General features: G+C 34.9%; 2 long non-coding RNA genes across 13 annotated transcripts in view; one reads left to right on the top strand and one right to left on the bottom strand.

Annotated features, from left to right (window-relative positions):
• Positions 1–25,654, bottom strand: part of LOC139361892 (uncharacterized) — a 123,718-nt gene that overhangs the window by 31,909 nt on the left and 66,155 nt on the right. The window contains exon 4 of the long non-coding RNA XR_011619793.1: positions 12,387–12,496. This is a non-coding gene — a long non-coding RNA (uncharacterized lncRNA). The remainder of the gene's footprint in view (positions 1–12,386; positions 12,497–25,654) is intronic.
• The window catches only part of LOC105470039 (uncharacterized), a 223,466-nt gene that overhangs the window by 159,716 nt on the left and 38,096 nt on the right, over positions 1–25,654 (top strand). For 6 of the 12 annotated variants that reach the window (XR_011619790.1, XR_011619789.1, XR_011619780.1 and 3 more), the window contains one exon: positions 6,297–9,489. This is a non-coding gene — a long non-coding RNA (uncharacterized lncRNA). The other 6 variants (XR_011619792.1, XR_011619785.1, XR_011619791.1 and 3 more) reach the window with 4 other exon arrangements.

The following is a 25,654-nucleotide window of genomic DNA, read 5'->3' as shown; positions in this document are numbered from 1 at the left end:
GTGGTTTATTTGTATATTTAAGTGCTTATAACTATTATTTTATTACAATAGCCTCATGGTAGGTTTTGGTATTCGGTAAGTTATGTCTTCAAAAACTGTCTTTTATTTGTTTGTACTTTTATTTTTCAATGTGAACTTTAATGTAATTATATCAACTCCAATATAATTTAGTTTGGAATATATATATGTGTGTATATATATATGTATACATAATCTTTTCATTAAGAAACATGATAATGTTCTTTGATAAAATTTTACAGCTTTGAAAAATAGATCCTATATATTGCTTTGTGAAATTTCCTCTGATGATTTTTATATTTTTGTTTGCTTATGTAAATTGATTTTTTTCTCTCTTTTTTTTTTTTTTTTTTTTTTTTTTTTTTGAGGCGGAGTCTCGCTCTGTCGCCCAGGCTGGAGTGCAGTGGCCGGATCTCAGCTCACTGCAAGCTCCGCCTCCCGGGTTCACGCCATTCTCCTGCCTCAGCCTCCCGAGTAGCTGGGACTACAGGCGCCCGCCACCTCGCCCGGCTAGATTTTTGTGTTTTTTAGTAGAGACGGGGTTTCACCGTGTTAGCCAGGATGGTCTCGATCTCCTGACCTCGTGATCCACCCGTCTCGGCCTCCCAAAGTGCTGGGATTACAGGCTTGAGCCACCGCGCCCGCCCTTTTCTCTCATTTTTAAGATTTGGTGTTTTATTCTAAGTTAGAGGCACATAGCTAATTAGCATACCATTGTGTGATTATCAATATTTTGTATAAGAGTATGTCATTTTCTTCTGTCTTGAAGAATTCACAATTAAATTTAAGAAAAAATAAAAACAGACACACTTCTAGGCAAGCTACACATATACCCTTGTCTAAAAAGCAGAGCTTCCTATGTGGGCAGAGTAATTCATCAACCCATCAACCAACTGCCAAAAGTTGAAAATAATGAACAAAACATATGGGGAAATAAAGGGAACAATTCCTAACCAATCAGTTCATTGGACTAAATCCTAGAAGTCAATGAGAAGACAAATATCATGCTCAAGAAACTCATCTTATTCAGGATATGGAATAAGACTTCCACATAAAAATACTAGCTGGGGAAAATAACTCAAATATCCATTTTAAAACTAGCTCTATGTAAGAACCCAAAGAAATGTAGTTATCATTTACTGTGCTTATTTTCAATGGAGTTTGTGCAGAATATCAATTAGTGTAATCATATTGGATATATACTTTGAATGTTGAAATTCAAACTAAAATTCTTTTGGATATAAAGGCAATCAGATTTGTTACTTTATATTCTTCAATTGAAATTGACTTTTATAGCAAGTTAGATATATATAGCTTATAATGATGGAATCAATACATATGTTATCATTCTCTTTCAAACTACCATGTCTTCTTTCCCAACTGTTAAAAATTTCGGTGCCAGCAAATTTGTGAAAATATAATCAAAGACTTTAACCTCTAGCTTTAGCTACATTAAGTAAAAATATTTTTATCTTTATTTTAGCAAATTTTATGATGGGACCCATTTATTTGATCATATACAATAACAAAATATAATGAGCACTGATACTTTTTTGCTCCTTTTAATAAACTTAATCACAAAATGAGTATCTATCATCTTTTTGAGCCTTGTCCATGAGTGCTCTATTAGATAGGTGAATTCAATTCAGGATCACTGAACTTTTGTGTTCTTTCTCTAGAAGATAATTTACATAAATTATATAACAGTTTTCAGTAGTTATGGTTGCCTATGAATTACAAAAATAGATTTCCAATCTTGTTGCATCAGTTTTCAGTAACTTTTCTCAAGAACTTGTAGTGGAACCTGCCGTACCCTCTGTTGACTGCCCAGTCTCACTACTCAATAGATTTTTTTTTAAGGCTGCTTGGGTGAATTCTAATTGCAAATTTCCAAAAAGGCAAGTATTATGGTCTTATACTAGGTGTCTGGCAAAACAGAATAAAAGTGGAAGACTGGAAGGCAAACATTGAAAACACTTTATTGTAGGCAGATGTCACAGTTTTAAAACATAGCCCCCAAATTCTTTGATACTCCCCCTGTTGAGATGTGGGATCTATGTCTTGTACCACCTCTGGAATTTGGACCCTGTGACTGTTTGACCGATGAAGCATAGTGGAAGTTATGCTGGACTAGTTTCCAGAACTTAAACAAACAAACAAACAAACAAACAAACAAAAGCAACTGACATTTCTACTTCCTCTCTCTTCGCGCACTCAATTTTGGAGCCCTGAGCCACCATGTAAGAAATATTTGGCTGCCTGCTGTGAAGTGACCCCAGAGAGAGGTGCTGGTGGATGTTGGTGTTGTGTGTAGGTGTTCTGGCTGAGCACAGCTGAAGTCCTTGCTGGCAACCAGCATCAACCATCAGACATGTGACTGATGGAGACTTTGAGAAAATTCCAGCCCCCAGCCTTCAAGTCCTTCTAGCTGAGGTCCCAGACATAGCAGAGTAGATACTCCACCATGAAGAACCCTTTCCAGATTCTTGAAGCATAAATTCAGCAAGTCTAATAAAACAGTTATTTTAAATTTCTAAGTTGTGAGGCAATATGTTTCACACAGAATAGTAACTGGAAGAGCAAGTACTCCTAAAACATACCAGCCTCAGTTTCAGTGCCTCAGCACAACAACAGTCATTAAGTTTTAGAGGACTCTGAAGTAGGAGGGGTGGGATGCAGTTTGAAAATAACTTCAGACAATTCAGATATGTCCCTTGCCCAGAAGTATGTTCATCCTTAAACTCCAGTATTTTGAATTGCTCTATTAATACTATAAGTGTCCTTCTTGGTTCATATGCTTAGCAGTTTGTGAAACCTATTTGGATGTTGTGCTATGAGTGATACTTCTATTTTGGGATTGTCCTAAGTTGCTTTATAAGAGATATACCTTAATGATGCTGAGCCTTGGCCTTGGGATGAAAAAAACATAATTAATAGTATAAATTTATCACCATGATTATCAGACAAGTTTCAGGACAGTTTGTTCCAGCTTGTCAGTATAGGCTATTAGTAACAGCAAGATTTACAGTTTATACCCTGTTCAGGTGTGATGCCAGTGAGCTCCACCATTATGGCAAGTCGCATAACAGTGATGACCTTTTGGATGAGCAGAATATGAGAAGACCCAACCAAGACTTTATTTTGAGCCCCTGTTTTTTAAATGTTCCATGCACATGTTGGATGTCACTGATGCAAGTCAGAAAGTGTATCCAGTATGGCCTTGCAGAAAGAGGACAATTGGAGCCTGCATCAGACCACTCTGGACCCCTTGCTGTAAGATAGCCTTTGGCTGTGGTGCATGTTCTTACTATAATGCTGATGCTATATTTTATCCTTCTCTTTCAGTAAAGTGTAGATTTGTAAGAGCTGTGGTTAAGTCTTGCGAGTCTTCTTTAGTGTCTTTTTTAGTCTACTGCAGGGAAATAAATACTTTATCATTCTAGGGTTGGTAGCTGGGTGTACAAACAAAACAAACACTGAGAACAGGCAGATTAGCAAGAGAAAAGGCATGTAACTTTATTAATTTTTAATATGTCCACAAGGGAGTTGTAGGAAAAAAAGAATACCTCGCAAAACCATGAGATGTGAGAGTTTACGTACCATCTTAATAGTGAAAGGGAAGAGAGATGTTGGTTACTTAGGGGAGAATAAATGATTCTTTAGGAAAGATGAATGGGCCCTTAGAAGAATAGATGGGTGATAATGACAGATTTAGACAACGTTTGTCAGTGTGGTGTCAACTTCTAGTTTCTGCTCCTGTAATAAGAGTCCATCTTCCTAGTTGATGAAACTTCTGGGGAGATGGTTTATGACAATGGAGTTTATTTTGGAGGATTTGTCTTTAGGTAGGCAAAGGGAGTTCAAAGAAAGATTCTCCTTTCATTTGCTGTTTTTCAAAATGCCTCAACTCAAAATAGTCAATACACCAAAACTTACATTTTGGGTATATTCTGGGGTGCCATCTCATGAACTCTGTCACTGCCATGTTTTGGGGTGGTATATTCGTATTTATAACACTTCTTTAGTATCTAATTGGCATAATTATTGTGGATTTCTTAAGCATATTTTTGTGCTGCTTTGACAATACACCAACACATACACATAACATGCTCACATCATTAGCCACTTTATTGGCTAAGCTACTCCTTTTCTTATCCCATTCTAAGGTGACTTCTACTCTTTACTATTCCTGAAGTTCACTATAGTTTTGACTGGGACCAAGGGATGAAAAGGCTGCTGTCAAGATAAAATATTAAAGTATCTTTTTGAAGTTGAAAAGATAAATACCACAGTTCTGTGTACTGCTAGGAAAATACCCATAGCCCATTGTAGGAAATGACTTTCTTAGTGACAAGGTCAAAGAACATATTTCCAGAGACTCAGAGAGATGTATAGGTGTTTATTCAATATTCCCTCACCACCAGACAGTTCCCCAGTGAAGTTTTCCATTTTAGAGAAAGTTTTCCTGCTTTGGTCATTAAAACAATGCCAAAGTACTAAAACATATATAGTTGTCTCTTGGTATTCTAGTTATTCTCTTTCTTGCTGTCATTCTCCATCAGTTTGTACTTAGACACAAGCATATGCCTTTTTTTCCAGTGAAATGTCATCTAAAGTAATATAAGTCACTTTTGGATAGAAATAATAGACAGAAAACAATTTTCCCAGTTCCCTCTGCAGGTAATGAAAATACATGAAAAGATGGAATCTCTTTCACCCTGGATTCCTGAGTAACTAGTGAGCATTAGTCCCTAAGTGACAATGCTGGACATATAGAGTAAGCAAGAAATAGATTTTTGTATGTTAAGCCATTAGTGGGTATTTGTTACTGTAGCATAATCCAGCCTAACCTAGCTAATATCTCTATCTTCTGTCTGAACTTCTGAGATATTATACCCTATGTAAATTCTAGGATAAATGATTTGTTCACTGGTTCTTTTAAAGAAACTCGTCTTCCAAAGTTTTAAAAAATGTCCTATTTTATTCATGGGTTTGAAACATCTTTACAAATCATGCTTCAGTTGTGTTTTTATATGTGTAACTAGAACAGAATCTTTCCCAAAATCTATGTGTTGAATTGTAAGATTAAAAGGAAACATGTATATTCCTTAAAGGAGCCATTTATTTCTTCTCTTGATTTTCCTGCAATGATGTAGTAACTATGCTTTCAATCAATGCCCTACTTCAGTGGTTACTGGTTACACCCATTTTTGCACAATTGCAAAAGGAATACAAGCAACAATAATTTTGAAATTCATTACAATGCCAGGGTTTATATGCTCTCATTAAGCATTAATTGGTAGTTGATGGCTATTGCTATTTTTAACACCATTAGTTCATAGCAATATAATTAGTAACGCTAAGTACAGGAACCACATTAATAGCATTACTAATTGTAAATCTGGAGATAGAAACACAACATGACTGGTTAATTTCCAGGCAATATCTCATGATAATTAGCTGTAGGACATTTGTACTGAACTAGAAAGGTAAGTAATTTAATTTTTTCTACAATTTTTGGGGGGTTTGCAATGCTAATATCACCCTTTAATATATGGATCTCGTTTCATCTTCTTATGTTAACATTCCTTCCTTTTAGATTCTCTTTTGTTGTATGCTGAGTAATGATTCCGTTTTCTCGCATAAGGAAGATATATAGTAATTTAAAATTTTCATCATTCCATATCAAGTCTTAAGGACAAAATATCTTAAGTGACTTACTTCTTAGATTATATTGTAATTGATTTCTTATGTTTTGTGTTTGCCCAATGTTTATTTTGATATGTCGACTCTCTTTACTCATTACTCTAGCGGTAGCAAACTGGCCAACTTTATGTCTTTGCTAGTGAAATTTTATAATAGTAGAACTAAGGGAAAATTTTTTCCAAGCTCTAATAAGTAAATTAAAAGGAAAACCCCAACAACTAGATATTCTATACTTAAATGCATGCCACTTGACATGTAGTGATTCTTTCTCCAGTCACATTGTATGGGGCTTAACAGTCTGTAGTACTTACTTATATATAGTTCAGTACCTACAAGGGTGGAGAACAATTCTTTAATTGCCAACTTATTTACTTGCTAAAGGACAGGGCTTAGAAAACACTCTCTAATTTTTTTTTGTTTTCTTTTCTGAAGAATTTTGGTGTAATATGTATGGGGTGATTGAGAACAATGAGACACTCTGCTTACAGTATTGGAGTCATTTTGTAAGAAATTATAAAATAGATGATTTAATTTTTTATTAATCCTTCTAAATTTTTTTTTTTTTTTTTCAGTTAAACTGAGAAGCTCTTCAGAGACAATTACGGTAATATGCCATTTCAGGCACATCTTTGTGTTCTGCTTTTGGATTTTTAACGAACTAGATTACATTTGAAAATACCAATTTTCCTCTCCTAATTTCCCTTGTTATTTTTATATCTGAGCCCATGTGTATCCTGCTGCGTCATTGATAAAGGGGAAAAGAGCCCAAAATGATTATTTCAGTATGTTTAAACTGTGAATGTGGGTAGACTCTGATTTATAATTGGATAAAATTGGTAAAAATAAGTTAATTGCTTACTTAATTAGTTTAGAATGTTAACTCAACTTCACATTGTTTGCTTTTGTACAATGAGGGCAAGAAGAAAAAGAAAAACACATGGTTGGTGAAAATCCTTGAAGAGTTTATTTTCCATATTGGCATTTGAGGATTTTGCAAGAGTAGTAGCTTTATTATTCTCTTTCTCAAGTTTCCAACTTGTAACAGAATATGCGTTAACCTGTCAAAATGTGCAATGCTATTATTTAGTTGTAATTAGTTAATGATTGTGTCGTTTCTTTTGGCAAGGCATCCCTCAACTGATGAAACAGTCTTCTAGTCACTTACAAAATACATATGTAAACAATAGGGAGAGCAGCATTTGGAAGGCACATGATGATTCTTTATTTTCCATCACTTTAGCACATTAATATGTGGTGAGTTTAAAGAAGTGGCATGAATAAGTTACTACTCTGTACTGTTGGCAATATTGACGTTTATGGGCAATTTAATTTTAAGTCTATAATATGTGATATAATACAGTGCTACTTTTCCAAAGATGGAGTATGAAGGTAATCTTTGTTCCATAAAACACCAAAAGAAAATCAAGTATTTCATCCTTCTGGTGATGGTTAAGGTTAGTAGAAATAGTACTACCGGTTGCTTTACTTTCACCAAGTAATTATTTCCGAAGTAATAAGTAGTAATTAATTAGTGCAGCTAATTCTTACTGAAAAATCTTGTGTAGCTGAGTGAAAGAGGAGCATTTCAACTTAATGATAAAGTTATTAAGATACTTTTCCTTGTGAAAAAATTAAAGGCCTTAAGGTTAAGAAGTTGGTAACATCATTTAATTTATTTTACTTTTGTTTTTGCATTTGGGAACAGAAAGAGTGGCTTTTTTTTTTCTTTGCATGTATCAGATGATAATGCATATCTGAAAAAGCCAAGGCAGGTAACAGAGCACATGACGGCTTACTGTGGGGAGTTTGTATACTCCAAGTGCGGCAATTATCATACTACCTGCCCCAGACTACATAAGCTTCCAGAAAGTCTGAGGTTTCCAGGATAATATGTGGTCAGTTTTTTTTTTTTTTTTTTTTTAAGTTAATACATGTGTGAATCTGTTGTGGGCACAGAGCATATATGTAATGAAGGCAAGTTTTATGTGACCTCAGAAGGATCGGACTGTGAAATGATACAATATTCAGAACTTTAACAGCCATGCACTCTCTGAAGCAGATGCACACAAGCCTACAGTCTCAGAGGGATGCCCTGAGAAATACTGAGAAGACAGTATTTTATTGTTCCAGATCTTTATTTATCTACCAGCAGATGTCCCTATAAGGCAATAATATCTTATACCTAGGCCAGCTGATTACGAAAAATCAGAAATGGAACCGCTCATCATATTTCCAAAGACTAAATGGTATTAAATTCACCATGTACTTCAAAATGTTTCCAGAGATACATAAAATGCAGTGCAGTGCCAAAGTAAATTTAATTTACTTCTGAAAACCACATGGAGCAATTATTTTTTCTAAAAAAAAGAAATTCTAGGAGTTCCCAATCTTTATCAGCACTAAAACCACTTTCTAAAATAGAATAAAATTATTGATTATCTCTGTGCTTTCAGGTACATAAGTATTCATTTAGCTAAAAAATACTCAAAGTGTAAAAAATGACTCTGAATTCAGTAAAATATTTCTTAACCGGGAATATTCTCTTTATACGTTCTAAAGACTAGATGCAAATTAATGTTTCCATGAGACACATTATTCAACTTGCCAACAATTCAAAATGCACATACAGATTTAGAGACTCTGGCAATACCTCTGTAACTTCCCAGAGGTCTGTATATAAAAGTTGTAAACCAAAAGTGTCCTCTATTCTACCATTTTATTCAGTGATATGCCGCTCCTTGATGGATGAAAAACAAGGTCGAGAAAACTTGTCGTAAATAATAAATACTGTCTTACAAAGTAACTTCTTCATTGAGAAAACATACTAAAATACAAAGTCATTATCAATACTCATTAGCATTTCTATTTTGAGAATTAAGTGGGTTCATTTGTTTGTCTCCATTTTTGAGAGGCAATTGCTCTAGAGGCCAGAAAATTAAGCTAGATGCAATAAAATTTACGGATTTTAAAACTAAACAAACAAAAATTTCTAACTATCTTTGCCACTTTCTAGCAGTGTGTTAGGGCAGGTTATTCAACATCTGGCTTATGTGTCTTCATTTGAGAATAACAGTAGAAATCTCATGGAATTAATACCACATTAAATAAAATGATTTATGGACATACTGGCACGTTATAGGGATTCTAAAAATGTCTGTCCCTTTACTTAGCATTTCTCAGTCAGTTCTTTTACATTTTATGATCTTGGTGAATATAGTTGACTTATTTTCCGGAGAAGTTGCAGTTAATTCCTGGTTATTAGAATTCGAGAATGGGTCATGATCATGGAAGAGGCAAAATTGGTGCTGGACCTAGAAGCATTTTTTCAGGCAAAAAAACTTTTTCAAAAAAATGTTCAAATAGTAGAGATACTTTACAAAACAAGAGTTAGACTAAGCAGCGAATGTTCTATTGCTGAGCTTCTCAATCTCCATGGAATTCATAGACCCTAGGCTTCTTCTCTAGTGCTCAAAACTCAGCCAATGTTGCAAGTCCTAGATCTACATAGTGTATGTTCATGGACAATCTATTTCCCTCAATGGCAAGGAATTTAAAAATAATATCTTTATATCAAATGGAGTAGAAAACCAACTTCATGTGTATTTTTGCACGAAAACAGAAGTTTTAAAAGCCCGATTGACATTGAAAAACCTCAGAATATGCCACCCCAATACGTGCCACTCTGGCATATTGATTATTTTGAATTAAAAGAATTTGAAAAACAGTAGATGCAAAAGCGCATTCTGATCTTACTTCTTTTTTTCTCAAAAGCAGGAAATAAAACTTACATGTGAATGATGTCTTCCCTGCATTTGGAGAAACTAAGACATGTTCATCTCCAGAGATGGGGAGTGGAGACCAAGAGAAATCTATACAAACAAACCTTGTTAAATTAACCTTTATCTTTCTAGTTACTAGTTACTTCTTCACTATTACCTGTCTTAGACCAGATTCCTTTGTCTTGTTACATTTTCATAATTTACTACTCTTTGTTCAACCCTGTATGTAAGTGTTTGGCTCTGTTTCTTTCAGTCTTTAATATATCCTTAGAACCCACATGTACATATAAAATTTTCCTGAATAAAATGTGTATGCTTTTCTTCTCTTCATCTGTTGAGACCAGTTTAATTTTTAGGCCCAGCCAGAAACCCTAACAAGGTAGAGGAGAAATTTTTCCTCCCCTGCTTCATACACTCACTATCTCTACAAGTATAGGCACTTTGGTAGAGATGTTTTAGAAACACACATCACAGAGTCACATGAGAAAGAAGGGGAGCGTTTGGATGAGCACCTTTACAAGAATATTAGAAACTATGGGGTTGTAGTTGAGGAAACACCTCGAGGAGGTGAGTGTCAACCCTGCACATCTCTAAAGAAGACAAGGTCAGGTAGGAGAATCTAGAAGTGGGAATGTGCCTGGCACAGGCTTCCTGGTAGTAAAACACAGGGATTTCTGAAGCTTAGTGTGATGTGAATCAGTGAACAAACTGCTGAACAATGTATCTTCCTTTAATAAAATAATGAATTTCTTGGATGTGCTTCTTGAAATGTATCCCATTATGCTTTGTGGGCTTAACATTAGGGAACAGTTCCTTAGGAATAGTTCTAGAATCACCCAAATAATGCTGTTCAAGGACAGTGATTTCTAATTGACCATTTTCATGTAAGATATAATTTAGCTTACTTGGAAAAGCAGTGACTCACCTTGTTTCAGGGAATCTGTGTACCTAGATTGATATATGCCATGGTTTGAATGTCCCCTCCAAAACTAGTGTTGAAATGTAATTGCCATTGTGATGATATTGAGAGATAGGACTGTTACGAGGTGATTAGGCCCGGAGAGATGACACAGCATGAAGGCTCTCAACAGATGCAGCACCCTGCTCTTGGACTTTCCAGTCTCTAGAGCTGTGAACTAAATAAACTCTATTGTTTATAAATTGTGCAGTCTGTGGTATTCTTTTACAGCAACACAAAACAGACTACAGCAGTAAGTGTTATGCAATTGTGTGAATCTTTCTGGCGAAATGTTCCTAGTTTTAAGCAGATTCTCAAAGCAGCCCATGACTGCAAAATGGTTGATAATCACAGGTCTAGATTGAAAGAACTATGTATCCTCAATCTCTTTTCCTATTGTTTTATTCTTTTTAAATCACTACTAAATGTTTTAGGAAAAATGGGTGGTAGGTTATGCTCAACAGCTGAGTAAGGGCAGAGTCATGCTTTAATAATCATCCCAGAAAGGGGGAGGGAAAAGGCAAAATGTAAGTGAAAATAAAAATGAGAGGTATGAGAAAAACATAAAATGTGAAGCTCTGAGTGTTGAAAAACAAATATGGAAGAGGTTTCCAGGCAAAGATAAGTGTTTGTTGGTGATTGGACAAGAAAGCAATATTCAGCAGAGTGAAGGTGAGAGCATAATAATGAAAGGGAAACAGAGATAGGTTGGTAAAAGAGAATGTGAGTGCTGAGTGGCCACAGGATGCTCGTAGGATATAGCATGATAAAGACCATTTTCTCAGGAAGGCTTTCTCATTTCTTTTTAAAGCTCATAATTTACACTAAAAGGTTTATAATAGCAAGTCACATTTTAATATTAGATCTTTCTAGGAAAAAGCTAAGCACAAAGCCACCTTTAACTTTTAGATTCAACAAATTATGTTTCTAAGGATTTTGAAATTAATATCATCCTGCCACTATCACAAACAAGTAAAACTGTAAATAAGAAATAAGATGATAAATGAGGAAAAGAGAGGAAGAAGTGAAAAAGGTTTTAAACAACAAAAAAAAATGAGAGGGAAAATTTTTTTAAAAAATTTCTTAAAGTCTGTGTACCTAATATTTTCATCTCTTATTTTGTATTATTTATATTAGAAATTAAACTGATCTTTACAAGTGGTTTATCATTAACAGCACAAAATGGATGGATTACAAACTCTGAGCTATGAAGGTGAAATGAGAGAAACGAATTTCAGAGATCAGTCAGTAGATGCTGAAGCAGCCTGCGAGAAAGGATATCCTGGAAGGATGACCATTTATAAGAGAACAGAGCCCCATCACCTTGGGTCCATTTTCATGGTCCTGTGCCTCCTACTTCCCCTCATCTGCCTTATCACCTTGCTAAGGTGAAGGAATGGAGAAAAAGAAATCACCTTTGCAGCTTCCTAACAACCTGAGACTTTGAAATTCCTTTTATTCTTTCTATCTACCCTCAAAAGGGGAAAATACTTAATCAACACTTTTTTTCTTTTTTTCTGGGAATCTTCTGGCTTTCAGGTATTACCAAACATATAATTAAGACATGCTTTACAGCTTGAACCAGCTCAGTTTTTTTTTTTTAACACATACCATTTTTATTTGAAATGGAAAATAAAAATACTAATAAGGGTTTCCTTGTCTAGTCTTGGGACTACACATGAGTTCCCAAGCTGACAGATACTAGATCTCAAATATCTTAGAATTATCTCTTCACATAGATAATGAAAAACTCTGAAGGTTCTATCCATAAGGTTACTGTACTCATTAATTCTAGTCCCCAAATCTTCACAATGAAGGTAGATTCATTGCTTTTACAGTGAGATGGTGATAATTGAGCAAATGTCTAATTTCATTTATAGGACATCTGGAATGATCCAAATCTATTTGAGGGTGTTTCCTCTTACCTCTACCCAAACCACAATGTATAAGTTGAACCTTGGTTCTGAGAGTGAGCAGTTTTCTTGGAAGTATGACTGGAGAGCAGGAGAGGCAGCCTTGTGCTGTATAATGGACCCTGGAAGATAGCATAATTCACAAGGAGGTAAATTGTTTTGTGATTCAATTTCTAACTGCTTGTTCAACATGTCTACCTTGATGTCCACAAGCCTTTGAATTCTGTATGTCCCAACCAAAGGTGTCCTCTTTCTCTGTTCTTCACTGCATTACCCTCTTCTAAGTTACTCAGGATCAAAACCTGAGTATATCTGGCAAATATATATTTGTCTCTCTCTCCCACATGTCTAATCAGTAACCATGGTTTCTTTCGCTTCCACGATATTTTTAAGATATATGTTCCTTTTCACCAATGCCTTTGCTTTTGTTCAGGTCCTCATTTCCTCTGGTTTGAGTTTTGCCACTGGTTTCCCAACCAATAGTCTCCTTCCCCCAATGTACCTAATTAACCCAGTTTTCTGGAAGTACTACTTTGATCATAAACCTTCACTTATACTCCTTCCTCCAGGAAGTGGAGCTTGATTCATCTCTCCACACCACCCCTTCAACACGCATACAGCCAACCCTTGACTAGATTTAAAGACATTTCTAATGAACAGAGTATGAGAATGGAAAAATAGTAACCTAACAGAGGAGTGATCTGGTGGACACTGCCTTAATCAAATGATGGAGGTTAATACCACCAGTGATGTTATGTTGGTATCATGTACTCTCTAATAAGATATGAGAAAGGGGCACTTTGCCTCTATGGCACTCGTTTCCAAAACAAATACTTCAGTCTAAAAAAGAGGAAAATCTACATTGAGGACAGGCTTCAAAGTTCTCAAAGTTTTGAAAAACTGAGAAACTGCCACAGGCCAGAGGAGACTAAGGAGGCATGACGATTAAAAGTGTTATAGAATCCTGTAATGGACTCAGAAATATAAAAAATACATTAGTAATTTGCCAGTGTTAATTTTCTGGTTTTGATATGTGTGCCATGATTATTATATAAAACGTTAACAATAAGGGCAAATGAGTCAAGGTATATGAGAACTCAGTAGTGTCATCCAAACTGATTCCAATGTAAAAACAAAAGTTTATTTAAAAAATCTCTGGTTCTTCATTATCGAATATAGTTGTCTATAAGAACTACTATAAAAACTTTTTTAAAACATATATTTCAGGGCTATATCATTGGAGATACTGATTCTGTTGGCCTGGACAGGGTTCAAGAATCTGTACGTTTTAAAGACACTCTTCAAAAAGATTCTGACATGCTGCTAGGTTTGGGAGTAGCAGTTCTACAGAATTAAACAAAGTAGATTGATATCCCACACTATCCCAGGAATCTGTGGGCAACTTGAGCCATTAAGCACTCACATTCTTCCCTCACAACCAGAAAATACTTTCATCTTTGCTTAGCTCACAGGGCTTTCCGGAAGTCTTAGATTTTGCTTCATGCGTTACTCACCCATTATCTTTACTCTCTCTCTCTCTCTCTCTCTCTCTCTCTCTCTCTTTTCTGTTTCTCTGGAAGGAAACACAAGATGAGGTATATAGATTTTCAAATAGTGAATTTCCAGCTCATTCTAAACTTACTCTTTCATAGTGAGAAACCAGTATATCTAATGAGACAGCAGCCTAGGTTAAACAGACCAGATGTTTGAAAAAAAAATTTTATTTACTCCCAGTTTGTGGGTTCCTCAAAGTACTGGTAAGTGTTGTCCATCTCATGTGTTTTAATAAATAGATAAGAACCTAAGTAAGCTGATCTTTAAAAATAGAAGGTGCTCTTGACTTAAGACAATCTGTAGTCCCTTAATAAGTTAAATAGTGCTTTTTTTTTTTAATTAAAATATGTAGATCTTTCCACATATTTTATGTGATTCAATCCTCATAATAGTCCTGTGAAGTAGGTAGTTTTCAACTCCACAAATGAGAAAATTTGGTCACAGAGAGGTTAATTAATTTTTTCCAAGGTCATACAGCTAGTAAGTGGTGAGGCCAGGTTTACATTTCGAGATGTTGACACTGAGGGACTACATTCTGATCCACTGTGATTTACTGCTTCCCTATAGAAATATGTTTGGCACAACTTTAAAGTAGTGAAAAGAATTTGTTACTCCAGCTGGGTCCAGACTACTCTAAACACTAAAATGGTAAAATTGGTGTGCATAGCTGTATACCACTTGCGCAAGTTAACTTTAGATTTCTAACATATTTTTTCATCGTTTAAAAGTTCTCATAAAGTATGACCAATGTTGCATGTGTGTGTGTGTTGTGTGTGTGTGTGTGTAGTGAGTGATTTTTCTGTCAAGGCTCTTTGGTATGCTATATTTGATTCTTATATAGAAGGCAGCTAGTTTCGAGATTCTCCAAGGATAAGAAGATCTGGGATCCAAGACAATATGCTATGAATGTTAGGTGTCTGGAGGTAGGGAGTAACATTTTAAAAAGCAACAACTTCTTTTTAAAGGGTCAAGAAAGTCAGATAGAAATCATCACAGGCTGACGTCAACTAACTCTCTAACCCCAGGCCTCTACAAAACTAACTACACTAACCTCAGGTCTCTACAAAATGACTGGGTATTTTTGCTTGTAATGTGTTCTCATTGAATTTCACAAAACAAATAAATAAAAGAAGCCACTGTTGTCACTTCTGAAAAACTCCAGTCTATTACAATGAAGAGAGAGCACCTGTTTAAAAATATTCTGGGTGATAAATCACAGAAGGTTGCATTAATCAAGGCAGCCTAAAGCTGATAAGTGCAATTATGGATTTGTCACCCTAGGGAAATATCTTGATCAAGGCTTCTCAAACCCCAGCATAAACATCCCTGCAAACCTCAAATTCTTGCCCAAAGACGGCTGCACCTAATTTGGGGACTTAGCACATCTTATCCTTAGGGTATTGAAAGCCTTCTGGCAGAGCCTTATCCAATATCCACAGTAATGAAACCTTGTTCTGGTGAGATCTATTAATGATATAATGATGGAGTACCCCTACTACCAATTGGCAGCAGTCTTCACACATCACAAGCGAAGAGAAACAAAAACAAAAACAAAACTTGGGTCCTGTCTTCTCCTATTTTCATATATTACAGGAATTTTACATGAATTAATGGATAGAAACTAGCTGGATCTCACTATTCAAAGAGATGTCTACACTTACCTTAGATGATTGCTTTTAAATGTTATAAAATAGAATTTTAAGGCAATATCATAATTCAAAAAAGTATGAAAAATATATTTAAGATCAAAATGTGAAATATTAAGCAATCGCTGTTGCATATTATTTTTACATTGTGCATTTTTCATTGGTAGTTGATATCAGTTATTGTGTGTGGTATTGTCAACAAATATTTTCTTTTTTTTCTATGTAAACAAACTTTGGAAATTCTGTTTGGATGCTGAAATATTCAGAGCTTCTAAATTCTGGTGTTAATGATCTAATTTCATTTTAAGGGCTATGTCTGCCCCCTTCCACCAAAGTTTATTCTGCACATTGCAGGCTACACTGTTTTCATTCCTTCTGATATGAAACCACACATCATCAACTGCTTCTCCCATAGTTTTGTCTTGTCATAATAGACCTCATAGATCTGACATGGTAATGTTGATTAACACTTTTTGTGTACATCCCATATCGTCCTATTACTTTCTAATAACTGATAAGTCCCTTTGGGATAGGAATTACCACGCTCTTTTATTTTCAAAGTTCTTATTCCATCTTATACTCAATTTACATTTGATAAGCAATAAAGTTTTTTTAAAAATTGGTGCCACTGTGCTTCTTGGATAATATGGAATTCTAAATTATAAGATGTAAAGTTTCCAGGAAGGGATGCCAGTGTAGGAGAGAAAACATTTCTTTCCTCACCCATCGCTAGGTTCATGGCTGAGACCCCTATTATAAAGGACAGATATGAAAAGCATACAAATATATTTAATATAAGTTTATGTGACATAGGAGACATCAGAAATGAAGACCCAAAGAAAGAGAGAAAAGGTATATTTTTATGCTCAGGTTTGATGAAGAGCAGGCAGTTGTGTAGATGTGTGGACAAAAGGGAGTGTGATCTAATGGTAATACACTGGGAGTAACAAAAGTCTGTCCAGATTCTTGGCGTCTCTGTATGACATTTCTCTTATCCAGGTATCAGGAAGGACACTTGTCATAAGAGAGTCTTTGGAGAGAAAGGAGGGAAAAGATCAGAAAGTGACCTTCTAGGTTTTCTGGCTTGCTTCAGGGGTGAAAGGTGAGGGGAAGATGAGAGCGGCCTTCCTACTTCTGCTGTTTTCTCAATTTCCGAGGTATCGTATTTCGGGGGTGGGTAGTGTTTTCCTGCATCCTCATCACCAGAATGTTTATGAATTTAACGTACAACAAAGGTTAACATTTCAGTTAAGCAGGAAAGGATGATGAATTTAATAAATGATAGCAGCAAATTGTTATCTATCTAGAAAAAATTCTATATAATTCTGAAATGCTAGGTTAAATTAAGTATCTAAATAGAAAACTATAAGGCAACAATAATCTCAGAGGACATGCAAGTGATAATATTGACAATATAGGATCAGGAGAAACTTTTAACCAAGGCAGAAGATCCAAACACTTTTAAAAGGAAAGATAGACTTACTTGACTAAATTTAATTTAAAACTTCGGCCAGAGACCCGAAATAATAAATAAATGATAGGCTTTTGTAATAAAACAAAAACAAACAGTTCCACGTATCTTTATTGAACAAAGGGTTCCAAACCATATTTAAAAACTTACAAAATAAGAAAGTAAACAATTTCATAGAAAATAAGCAAAAACTAAACCCATGTGAATAAACGCTGTCAAAAATGTCCAAATGTTATAGTAGCAAGGGATATTTAAATTAAAGTAACAGTGCTGTATCATTTTATTCCCATCAAAACTTAACTAGTGCTGCCAGGAATATTTAGAGAAAAGGATATTCTTCACAATTGTTATCTGGCAATGTGAATAATTGCATCCTTCCTGTAAAATATTTGATAACACTGGTTAAAATCAAGACTACATATACTATATTCCAGGTATGTACTCCTGGGAATCTCTTTCATAGAAATAAAAACATCAGCAAATAAAAATATACGTACATGAATATTTATTGCTGCATTGGTAAGTATAATAAAAACACTAAAAATAATGACTCAGAGAGTATACTAGTTGACGTAGAGGGCTTCGCCCTAAATATTATTATTAATTTTTTATTATTATTTTGTTTTGTTTGGAGACAGGATCTCTCTGTCATCAGGTTGGAGTGCAGTGGTGCAATCATGCTCACTGCAGCCTCAGTCTTCTGGACTCAAGTGATACCCCCACCTCAGCCTCCTGCATATGTGCGGGTGCCACCAGGCCTGTCTAATTTTTATTTTTTCATAGAAACAGTCACGCTATGTTGCTTAGGCTGATCTCAAACTTCTGCCCTCAAGCCATCCTCTCACCTAATCTTCCCAAAGTGCTGAGATTACAGGCATCAGCCACCATGCCCAATCATGTCCTAGGTATTATTGATTAAAAAATGTAGAATGAAGAAAAGTAGGCATGATATGAACTAATATTTACAAAAGAAGAACATAACTTCTTATATTTATAGATATTATAAGTAATGTTGGATATGAATATTCATATACGTATGTTTCATATAATGATATGAATATGAAAAGCTATAAATAGATATGTAGTAGATTATTTACATGGGCATTGTTCCCTGGGGAGAAGATGAGAAGGAAAACAGAGGAATATAAAAAAAAATGTTGTACCTCGAAAACCAACAACAAATGTCCAAATGTAGGGTGAACGTGGAGGAAGTTCCTAGGTGAAGATGAGTGTCTGGTAGTGGCTGATGAGAAGGGGGATTCCATTTATATAATTATGTAAAATTATGTATACATGCATATTTATAGAGTTTTTTAAATGTAATGAAATATAGTGAATTTGGTCATTCTGTAAAATGTCTCAGCGGTGTCTTCATTAAATCACCAGTGGTTTCATTAACTGGTCACTCTAGCTCATTAGTCCATCCTTCTCCTGAGTAGAAATAAAAGAAAGCTAAAGAGTTTAGCCTAATCATTTTGATCTTTTTAATGCAAAAAAGAAGAGGCACCTTGAATTATAACCTCCTAGAGACAGCATAATACAGTAGAAATAATCTGGGCATTGGAAGCACACTTACTAAGGCTCAAAACCTAATCTAGTCACTCAACAGTTCTATGACCTTGGAAAAGTTGCTTACTATTTGTTGCCTTCAGCTTACTCATCTATAAAATGGGGAGAATGAAGCCTATAGGGGAGGACTGTGCTATCTACTGTATTATGATGTGTGTGAAGGTGCTTAGCATAGTGATTGGCACAGTGCAGAACTCAGAGGGTTGCACCTACAATCAATCCACATAATCTAGACACTTGGGTAGGTTGGTAGCAACAAAAAATCATGTAGTGCTGAATTTAGTGGATATATTTGATGTGGAAGACATTTGAAAAAATGATTATGCACAATTAGTCGCTTTCATTCCCTGTAACACCAATGTGCAATAAATAATCTCGGAATTGTCTGCACAGGACTTAAGTTTGCACGGTGGGATCTCTTCTCGCCTTAACTGAGTTGCCCAGGCTGTTCTGAGTTGTTTTTATATATTGTACAGACAGAACATGCTTTCAGATACACCAAGTTGTCCTCTACAAAGAAAGAATTTATGAAGTCCTGTGGTTTTCATTTCATGAAAAGTGGATGTAATTTTTTTTAGATCATTCAGCTAAGATTATAGGTGCTTTTCCCTAATAGAATTTTCTTCTTATGTATTGGCCTCATTTTTAAGAAAATAGGTTTACTTGTACACTAAATCCATCCAGAAAAACTGGAGACCTGGCTACGTAGGAGCCAGATAAATAAGATAGCGCTGAATTTAGTAGATATTTTTGATGCAGAAAGCTCTAAGGGACATGATTACACACAATTCATTTTTGAAAGAAAACTTTCAATTAATCTGTAAGCTATAAAAGCTAACATTTGGAGACATTTTAAAATATTATTACAAAGTTTAAATTTTCTGAACACTGAGAGAAATTTAGTGGCATCTTTATGTATGTGTTCTATTTGATTTTAATTTATTCTACTTTATAATTTTGCTATAATTCACAATTCAGACACCTTTATAATGCTCAATTTTTCCACTTCCAAAATGGGATCCACTTGTGGAATTTTAATAGTGACTTCTAGCATCTTTTAGTCTACTGTAAATCGTCAGTTAATCCAGTATCTTTCCTTAATCTGCTTCCAATTATGATTTTCCTCTGCTGTCATAGCTCCCAATCTGAAAAAGCTTCTGCTTTATATTTTTGTAATAACCTTACAATGTTTCAAAAATTTTTAAGCAACTCTTACGGAGCAACACTTATTGAACCAAATAACTCGATAAGGCAACATCTAAACAAATTCTTTCTACCAAAACTAACCCTGGCAATTCATAAAATCAATCTTTATTTCCTCTTTTCTTTTCACCACTTTGGGTAAGACGAATCTATCTATTCTGAATGGCCCTATATGGATAGGACAGGCTGATTAGCTCAGATTGCTACCTTAGACCAAGACTGACTTGACTGCTGTAGACAAAAGAACCCTTATTTATTCCTGTACCGTATATGCGTGTTTCTTTCTGGATGTCAAACTCCTGCAAGGTGTTTAGTTCTTCTCAATGGCTGTCCGGTTTGCTTTTAGAAAGTTGTTCTAAAATTCAGCTTTCAGAATAGGCTTCAGGCATCATTCTATCTTTTTAAAATTTGCATGAATTTCTTTATATGATGTTTTTCAAATTAGAAAATGTATACTTCTGTGTTGTAACTGATGAAATAATATGCAACAGCAATGTGATTAAAATGCCAATTATCACATCGTTTTCACCCCCATTTTCATAAGATTACCAAGTTTACTCTTCTATGTTCACACAAATGAATACAAGGCATATAAGTGAAAAAAATGGAGTTTTTGGTTGGTTGATTGGTTATTTTATTTTCAAATAGTAGAATAAAATAATATATACATTTCCTTTCGGCTTGCTTTTGCTGTTCTTCACTTCATACATCATAGATACCCTATATACTAGGAGATATTCATATATGTTTTTCCTACTTTGATACATACATGTAAACAAAATTTTATAGAAATAGAGACAAATAATACAAGCTGGTTTGATATTTTTTAGAATAACATTTTTCTTCTTTTTTGTTTAGATTTATGTCTCTTAATATGGCAATTACCTAACACATCCTTCTCTCTTTATTGTATTTTCCAACTTTATTGGGATATAATTGAAAAATAAACAATATATTTAATGTATATAATGTGGTGTTTTGATATACATATGCATTGAGAAACTGTTAGCACAATCAAGCTAATTAATAAATCTATCATTTCACAGAGTTATCTTTTTGTGTGTGTGGTGAAAATACTTAAGATCTACTCTCTTAGTAAACTTTAATATGTAATACATTATTATGAAATATAGCCACCAGGCTGTACTTCTTCTCCCTTAATCTTAAAACAAATCTTGCCTCTGTGTTTTTGATCTCCACCCTTGTGCAATGATAAGCACACCTAATATTTGAATAATTATGCCAAAGATTTCTCACTGCTTTAAACAATGCCTCATTGTCTGAACTTCCAATTAATGTGAAATGCCAGATACTAATTAAATCACTCCAGAAATGAAACTGTCTACTCCAGATTTTGCTATGACCAGCTTGCCATTCTCCACATAGCACAGGTGCTTGATTAAAATCTCAGAGGTGAAACCTGAATGAGCTATTAAGATAACAAGAGTTCTGATAGCTTGAATCCCCGTGTACTTTTCAAGCTGCTTGACATGGAGGCCATGGTTTATGATTTTTCCCCCAGGAATATCATGCTTGTGAATTATACATAGGGTCAGCTCAGATAAGTGAAAGGTTAACCTATGGGAATACCAATCCTAAGAAAATAGTTTACCTCACAAAATATTTATATTTCCTTTAGGTATTCTGAACATCTTTTTTTCTGAAGTTTTCTCTCGTCTTCACATATGTTAAATGTAGGCATCAGTAATTGCAGCAGATGCTATGATGTGCACAGACAGTTAGCCCTCTTCAGGAATTGTCTCAGCCAGGAGAGCCACTTTGACCATGGGCATCCCCCTTACAGGTTTAAAGGGCCAGTCTTCTCACTCTAAAGCAGGACCACTCTGAAGAGTCATCTGGTATTCATAACTTCACACAGGATCAGCTGACACCTCCAATGAGAACACATTGCACCTCAAATTCTCCAGGAGCCCAATCTTCCTTCATTCTTATTCTTCCATCTGACAGTACTTATGTATGAAACTAAACTCATCTTTTCCCCAAAGTGGCCTCCTTGAACTTTATTTTAAAAAGAAACATCTTTTATCGAGGCTTGAAATCTCTTAATCATCTTCACAATTTTATTTTCCCTTATGCCTGTCAATTAACAGATTTTTCACATTTATTCCTCCATAATATCTCTCACTGTGGTGCTTCCTTTCTTTTCCCCAGTTTGGATTTTTATTGCTACACCTAGACAGTTGTAATAATAGGCTTCCCTATCTCCAGATGTATCCCTTTCTTGTATTTTGCATTCTACAACCAAGTGTTTTTCCAGAACAAATGTTTAATTACATAATATGTAAAAGCATCAGACATTCTAAGTGGTCATTAGGGCTCTCCATCAGTATTTCCAGTTCTCCTTCCTCTAGGCACATGATATGGTTACTTTTCCCTACTTCTGTGAAATTGGATATAATAGTGTAATTTGTTTTGGTCAATGAAATGTGAGAATAGATATCACTTATAGATGGTAGCCTTTAAAAGCCTTAGACCTTCGGTGTTACTGTAACAATATACCGTAGACTGGTTAGTTTATAAAGAACAGAAATTATTTTCAAGCAGTTCTGGAGGCTGGAAAGTCCAAGATCAAGGCACCAGCAAGTCTGATATCTGAGGAGGAACTTCTTGCTGTATCTTCACGTGGTAGAAGGGTGAACCTTGTGTCCACACATGGGGCAAGGCAGAATGGCAAAATAGGGGAATGGACTAGCCCCTGCAAGCCCTGATCCCTTCATGAACATGGAGCTGCCGTGGCCTAATCACCTCCCAAAAGGCCTCACCTCTTAATGCCGTCATATTGAGGATTAAGTTTCAACATAAATTTAGGGAGAAACAAAAACATTCAAACCATAGCGGAGCCTGTGTATGCATATCTCTTCCCTGTCCCCCTTCCACGGTGACATTTTAGATGGTGGAAATGTTTCTGATGGTTCAGGCTGCATCCCTGATTGAGGACAACATGAAGTAGACCCCTCACCAACCTGAGATGAACATGTAGCAAGAACCCGCAAAAAAAGTTTTATTTTAAGGAACTAACATTTTTGTTTTAAACCTCTTCATAACGTAGTCTATCCCCTGTGATACAGGTTGCTAATTGGCAATTGGGATAAAATTGACTCTGGAAGTTTCTGTTCAAAATCCTCTTTCCGGTTCTAATACTTCCAAGTCTGTCTTCCACTCTTTACTAGACCTCTTTGATGTTTCTCTCTATAACTTAGAGTTACTTTTGAGCATGTTTTTCTACTGCTTGGAATTTCCAACCCATTTTTCTTTCCCAATCCAATTATTTACTGCCTTCAAGTCAAGCTTAATCCTGCTTTTACACCAACCCTTACCTGAGTTCCCTGAGGGCCAGAGACTTTGAAATCATGTGACCTCTTAAATTGTGGGATATCATGTGAACTTTCCATGTTACTACTAAATGCCTGTCTCTAAGTGGAGGACAGAACATGATTCCCCCTGCCCTGCCCCTTGCCCCTCAGAAAACAGTATTACTATATTCTGAAATATGATTTCAAAAGTATCTGAATTCTTATATTACTATTCACCAGGAAATGATGTGCACATTCTTCTATCTTAAAGTAACATACATGGCCATCACCTAAATGCTTTGTATCAGTAACACTAGCTAAAAAATAAATAAAAGAATGACACTAGCTTAATGACGTACAATTATTGTTCTATATGTTATACATTTTAATATTTACACAGTAAACTCTTCTACTATACATTTAATATTATGGTGACTCAATAATATGCCAAAGAACCATTATTAATAATTTATTTTAGATAGAAAACTATTTTCTGCATAATAATGTTTGTTTCTTACTTACACTTACATTAAAAGTTTTTTCTAATCTTAGCCATTTCACATTTTTATACTTCATCTTTGTTAGCAGTAATAATGATTTTTACTTTCTATTTGTAGGCAAAATCTTAGGTAATCTTATGGTATTTGAAGTTAAAAAATACTTACATATCCAGTTTCAATCTTAGTTGAAACCGAGGGAAAGCATCATAGACTTATTCTGCTGATAAAATGAAAAATTTGTAAAGTAATTTAAAAATCAGTATATAGGCAATTTCTGTATATATTAAATAGTATCTTTGAATTAGTTTATACATATATATGCATATGTATGTGTATATATGTACAGACAGAGGGTCCATGGTAACTTCTGTTTTCTGCTCCAAGTACTTTCTTGGATTGATATACATGGAATAAATCCTTATGGTCATTAATTTTCACTGAAAGTAAGAATTTGGAGTTTTTATTTTCAGATATTAATACCTTTTTTAAAAAACTTTCATTAAATTGCTAAAAATGATTCATTTTAGAGCCTTTGAGTATCCATCCAACAGATATTTATTGAGCTCCTATTAAGTGCCAAGTACTATGCAAGTCACTAGGGATATAATGACAAACAAAAAATAGTCTTTAGCTTCAAACCACTCATATGCTAATGAGATCTTTAGTGGCTGAAGCAATTTAACCCTTTGCTCTAGTCATCATGTGATTTCTGGAGTATTTTCCAGACTTAGAAATTTTTTTCTAAATTCAGTTTATGAAGAAGCTGAACTGTTTACTTTTGTCCACTGTGGACAACTGTGACATAATAGAAATAGTACTGAAGTTGGGATAAATAGATTAAAATTTGCATTCTGGTTTAGCTCCCTAACCTATCATTTGTAAAACAATTAAACTATGAGTGTTTTTCACTCCAAAAAACATTGTAATATTTATTTCATAGTTTGTATAGGATTGGAAATTAAAAGCTATGAAAATAGTATACATGTATTACTATGAAGTTTCTGGCAATCTCCATACTAAGTGACTTCTTATGTTAGTTCATTCTCACATTGTTATATAAAAATACATGAGACTGGGTAGTCTACAAGTAAAGAGGTTTAATTGATTCATGATTCCACAGGCTGTATGGGAAGCATAGCAGTATCTGCTTTTGGGGAGGCCTCAGGGAGTTTTGAATCATGGCAGAAGGCAAAGTCAGAGCAGGCATCTTCACACGGCTGGAACAGTAGGAAGAGAGAGAAGGGGAAGGTGCTACACATTTAAACAACCAGATCTCATGAGAACTCTATCAGGACATAATGAAATAATTTCTGTTCTTTACAAACTAACCAGTCTATGGTATATTGTTATAGTAACACCAAAGGTCTAAGGCTTTTAAAGGCTACCATCTAGAATTGATATCTATTCTACTCACATTTCATTGACCAAAGGGATGGTGCTCAACCATTCATGAAGGATCCACCTCCATGATCCAATCGCCTCCCACCAGGCCTAATTCCAATACTAGGGATTACAATTGAACTTGAGATTTGGGTGGGGACACAGATTCAAACCATACCACTTCTTTTTCTCTTGAGTTCTGTAGAAGAATAATCACACTAGGCCAACTTCAATACCAGAAATGTATAGCTGAAATTTATCATCTTTTTCATCATCATTATCATCATCATCATTATCCTCCTCATCATCTTCCTAGTAATAATTTTGTCATGCTTTCTATATACTATTTAATAAACTAGACTATATGTTTAGATCAGTGTTTCTCAACTTTAGCTGTACATTACAATAATATGGGTAGCTTTTGAAAAACTGAAAGCCCAGGTTATATTCCAGATCAATTACATCCAGAAACTCTAGGGAAGGGACCCAGCCAACATTACTTGCTAAAGTTCCCAAGGTGATTCCAATTAGGTTGAGAACAACTGTTTTGATTAATTATCTAATTAAATCTTTATAAAATCCCTACAAATAGAGATGTTCATATCTATTTTGTGCATAGGAAACTTAGGCTCAGCAAAATCAA

The sequence above is a fragment of the Macaca nemestrina genome, chromosome 2 (genome assembly GCF_043159975.1).
Source record: "Macaca nemestrina isolate mMacNem1 chromosome 2, mMacNem.hap1, whole genome shotgun sequence".
NCBI lineage: Eukaryota > Metazoa > Chordata > Mammalia > Primates > Cercopithecidae > Macaca > Macaca nemestrina.
This window is presented reverse-complemented; position numbering and strand designations above follow the sequence as displayed.